This window comes from Dasypus novemcinctus, chromosome 16 (genome assembly GCF_030445035.2).
Source record: "Dasypus novemcinctus isolate mDasNov1 chromosome 16, mDasNov1.1.hap2, whole genome shotgun sequence".
Taxonomy (NCBI): domain Eukaryota; kingdom Metazoa; phylum Chordata; class Mammalia; order Cingulata; family Dasypodidae; genus Dasypus; species Dasypus novemcinctus.
The window spans coordinates 7,633,606-7,638,971 of record NC_080688.1 but is presented as its reverse complement, the minus strand read 5'-3'; the positions used below and the strand labels follow the sequence as shown (position 1 = coordinate 7,638,971).

The following is a 5,366-nucleotide window of genomic DNA, read 5'->3' as shown; positions in this document are numbered from 1 at the left end:
TCTCCCTAAGCTGTAGGGATGCACAAGTCCAGGTTCCACAGGCAGGCTGCAACCAGAAGCTCCGATGAAAGTCTAATGAAGATTCTTGACAAGTTCTGGAAGATTTTGACTGTCCAAAGACAAGCTGGGAAATTCTCTCTAATGCTGGAATCACTTCCTCTTTTAAGGGATTCAACTGATTGGGTTAAGCATCACTCGTTACTGATGGCACTCACCCTGATTGATATAATTGTAACCAGCTATCTATGATTTACCACTGCAGGAAATTCAATGGTGTCTTAAGTCCATAAATGCCCTTTTATTACAGTTAGTCCACTGCTTGCTTGTCCAAACAATTGGGCATAATTATCTGTCTGATTTGACACAATAGCCTAACCATCACAGACCCCTTTGCCAGTCAGTGAAAACCAGACTCCTAAGCCCAGTCTATACAGTGCATTATTCAATAAATATATTATTAATATGTCTCCACAAGAACAAAGGTTTTAAATTTAAATTCAAGCTCACAGACCCCTTATTAAGAAACCCTGATCTAAATTATCCTTTACATTTTTTTTCAATTGATATTAACTTCTCTAAACTACCACTTTCAGCTACATACACGTTTATAGTTTGGTAGTGTTATTTAAAATCACTATGTGTTATCATTAACTCTATTAATTTTCATATATTTATAATCCATCTTATTAAATATTTTAGATGCATTCAATGTCAGCTCTCATTCTTAACCCACATTTTATCTCCTCATGACCTATACTCTAAAGCTTAACTGCATGAGTTTACAAATCATATTTAGTTCCCTTTAGTGAGACATACAGTATTTATCCTGTGTCTGGCTTATTTCATTCAACACAATGTCCTCAGGGTTTAACCATGCATCTCAACTTCATTTTTGAATACTGAATAGTATTTCAACAGATGTATATACAAATTTTTATTATCTGCTCATTAGTTAATGGACACATGGATTTTTTTCCATCTTTTTGAAATTGTGAATAATCCCACTGTGAACATCTGTGTGCAAATTTCTGTTTATGCCTTCACTTTCAGTTCTGAATACATTCCTAGTAGCAGGATTGCTAGATCATAAGACACTTTTATGTTTAGATTCCTGAGGAACCACCTAACAGTCTTCCACAGACACTGCAGCATTTTATATTCCACTCAACAGTGACAGAGTTCATATTTCTCCACATCCTCTCCAGCACTTAAAGATTTCTGTTATTTTTTAATGCATAGTAATTCTTAAGATGGAAAATGATATTTCATTGTAGTTTATAACTGCATTTCCATACTAGCTAGAGATGTTGAAAGCCATTTCATCATGTACTTTTTGAGCATTTGTATTTCTTCTTCGGGAAAAATCCTATTTGTCTTTTACCTATTAGTTCAGTGAGTTGCTTGTAGTTTATGGTATTTGAAAAGGCAACCCCAAATTCAATAATATATTTGTTTTAGCTTGCTAGGATGCTGAAAGCAGACACCATAAAATAAGTTGGAATTTTAAAGTTGAAATTTATTAGCTTACAGGCTTGCAGTTTTGAGGCTGAATGAAATGCCAGGTCAAAGCATCATGAGACAATATTTTTTCCTTGAATATGAGCTTCCAGTGATGCTGTACTCCTCTGTCACATGGCAAGGCAAATGGCAGTGTCTGGTCATCTTACCCTTCTCTTCTAAGTTTTATTGCTTTTAACTTCTTGCTTCCCTGGATTTCTTTCTCTCCATATTCATCCTCTTTATAAATTACTCCAGTAAGAGCATTAAGACCTGCTCTGGGCCATGTCTTAAATAAAGTAAACCAATCAAAAGCCATACATGCAATAGTTTTATACCTAGAGGAATGGATTAGCTTTAAGAACATGATTTTCTGGGGTACACACCATTTTAAACAACCACACAGCCCAGAAAAGTAATGGACTTACTATGACAAATGGTTAGTTTCCATCCTAGTCCTGGGCACAGTGGTTGAGATGTACATAATATCAATGAAAGAGGGCTGACTGAGTAGATAGTATATCAAAGTGTGGATTCCAGTGCCCATTTGGATGATGTAGATAAATATGATATTCCCATCTGTGACACTGAAAAGAAAATGGCTATACAAAAAGAAAGAGGGAAGGATTCATTTAGCTATTTAGGAAAAGAGCAAGATTTAGATGATTTGAACTAGCTAACTATTACAAACAATTCAGAATGTTGTCAGACACATAGCTAGCACCCAATAAATATTAGCTTTCATCAAGGTGACCATTATTGATGTTGCTGTTGTCACTGATTTTTAATTATCATTCTTTGTAAATGGAATGGATTCAGGGATGAAGTTTTCCCCATCACTGCTTTGTTGAAATCTTACAAAAACATTTAAAATGTTTGGGAGGCTAGGTCCAAATATTGTGATAGGAAAGAGCCTGAAAGTTTCTTTACTTCTACAATTAGGACATTAAAATTCACACAAGTAAAAAGTAAGCATAAGGGATTATTCTACTGTATGTGAAAAAGTTTAACAAGAAAGAATTCAAAGAAATTTTGTTATAAGGAAAACTGTAGAGGCATATCCATAAGACAGGAGACTTTCTTTAAGGCAATTTAATGCCTGACTCATACCTTAAAAAGCAGGACCATTTAAAATTTGATAATAGAGAAAACTCAAGGCACATAAGAGCAATAAAGTCATTGTTCAACAGAAGTTCAACATCACTGCCAATGCCTGAAGAAGGAGCTTTGGAAGGAAGTGGCCACAATCTCTGAGCTACACTCAGAAGAACCTTTGCAGCTGCAGGAATGACCAAGGAAAAAAGTGAGCTGGTACAGAAAGCCAAACTTGCTGAACAGCCTGAGTGCTTTGATGCTATGGCTGCAGCCATGAAGGCAGTCATTTAACAGGGACATGCATTTTCCAATGAAGGGAGAAATCAGTTCTCTTACCTACAAGAATGTGGTAGTCGTCTGCTGCTCTTCCTGGCATGTCATCTCCAGCACTGAAAAAATTGAGAGGAATGGGAAACAGCAAAAGATAACCAAAAAGTACCATGAGAAGACAGAGAAAGAACTGCAGGACATCTGCAACGATGCTCTGGATCTGTTGGATACATATTTTATTCCCATGGCAACAAAACCAGAAAGTAAGGTGATATACTTGAAAATGAAAGGAGATTATTTTAGATATCTGGCATTTGGAGACAATAAACAAACCACTGTGTCGAACCCCCATCAAACTTACCAGGAAGTATTTGAAATTAGTAAGAAGGAAATGCAGACTTCACACCCAATTTGGCTTGGCATGGTATTTAACTTCTCAGTCTTTTACTCTAAGATTCTAAATTTTCCTGAAAAGTCCTGTGGCCTAGGAAAAAAGACATTTGCTGAGGTGACTGCTGTATTGGATTCACTGAATGAAGAATCCTACAAAAGCAACACCCTGATCATTGGGTTATCTAGGGACAATCTCACTCTGTGGATTTCAGAAAACCAGGGAGAAGAAAGAGATGTTGGTGAGGGAACACGTGTCATGATCTATCACCTATTCAGTGTCACTCTGTACCCTCCATAAATATAGGGGTTTTTTTGAGATTACAATGCATATATATGCTGTTCTGATATAAAAATGATACAAAGCAGAGATTTAGAATGCAACTTTCTATAACCATAATCAATATCAAGTTTTGACTTGTAATTTGTATTGAAATGAAAACTTCCCTACATATTTATACTCTGTTATGGTTAAGATAATGTGTCAACTAGGCCAGGTAAATGTGCCCAGTTGTTTGGTCAAGCAAACACTGGACTAATTGTAATACAAGGGCACTTTTGAACTTTAGTCGTCAGTGAGTTTACATCTACAATAACCTGGGCAGAATGCCATCAACAATGAATGACATTTCATCCAATCAGTTGAATGCCTTACAAGGGTAAGTGATTTCAGCATTCAGAGATAATTTCCAAGTTCAGCCTTGGACAGTCAATATCTCCAGGGAACTCATAAAGGAACTTCATTGGACTTTCATTGGAGCCCCAGGTTTGCAACCTGCCAGTGGAATCTGGACTTGAGCATCTCCACTCTCACGTGAGAGAATTTTTAAAAATCTCACACTCTTTACAGATATTGCTTGCTGATCCTGTTTCCCTAGAGAACCCTGACTAATACATACATGTAATCGTTAATTTATTTATTTGGACTTATTTATCAATTAGCAGATAAGATTACCAAGGGATAGAAAGTACAGATATGTATACATAGAACCTCCCCCTCAAGATGTTTCCAAATAAATAAGATATAGACAATAAAATAAGATATAGACTAATATTTAGTGAAAACTATCATTCCAGTAATTTGCAAGCAATGGAGTGGTTTCAAAAATAAGGGTACCTAATTAAACTGGGTCTGGAAATGATTAAAAGAGAAGGGAGTGTGATATAATCAGATATCAGGAAAAATATTCTTCAAGAAGTGAAATTTAAATGCAGATGAGAAAAATTACTCAAATTTAGAGCTAGAAATAGAGGTAAGAATATTACAGGCAACTTACCAGCAAATCTTATAAATATTCCAAATTGTTTACTACAAAGGATTAAATGTAGAGAAAAAGGATTGATAACATAAAACAATCCAATTGAGAGAATTTATCCCAGATCTCGCTTTTGCATTTCATGTTAAAAATCAGAATAAAAGAAAACAAACAATAAAAACAGCAAAGACAAAGTTAATTGAAATTAAGTTCTGACAAATTCTGGTCATATTTTACCCCTTGGATGGCCTCTGTTCAATTACAGCAGCACTACTTACCTATACAGCTTAGACCTTCTGATGACTGCAATTTTCTCCAACAGATGAAAAGGATGTGGAACAAACTTGAATTGGTTCATTTGAGTTACAAAGCTTACAGAAATGAAATGATTTGTGAATAGTAACAATAAATAAATTTAGAACATCAGTATCAATATTGATATTCACATTGTCCACACATCTTTCTGCTTCACAGAAAATCTCATTTTCTTATCTATTAATCTCCCAAAACTCTATTTTATTCCACTTGTTCCTAGGTGATAAACAAGAACTATGTAGAAAATGGGAATCTGAGAATTGTAGTTTCCAGTTTAAATCTGCCATGAAGCTATGAAAGCAGAGCTGGGTTCAAGTGATTGGATCTGACAACAGATAAGCTAGAATGTGAAGACAGATGGTTATGTTTGAAGTGGTGCTATCTATAGAAGAATTTATGCTCATACAATGGTAAAGAATCCTCTGGGGGAAACTTTTCTCTTCAGTATTTCCCTGGAACACAATACAAATAAAATGTTGAGTTTTCATCAATAAAATTCCAAATTATTTTTTTTACCAATTTTATTTTAATAAAATAAAATAA

The 5,366-nt window shown here is 35.1% G+C and overlaps 1 pseudogene; it reads left to right on the top strand.

The window, feature by feature from the left end:
- Positions 1-2,784: 2,784 nt before the first annotated feature.
- On the top strand, positions 2,785-3,553 carry LOC101413652 (14-3-3 protein beta/alpha-like; annotated as a pseudogene).
- The last annotated feature ends 1,813 nt before the right edge of the window (positions 3,554-5,366 follow it).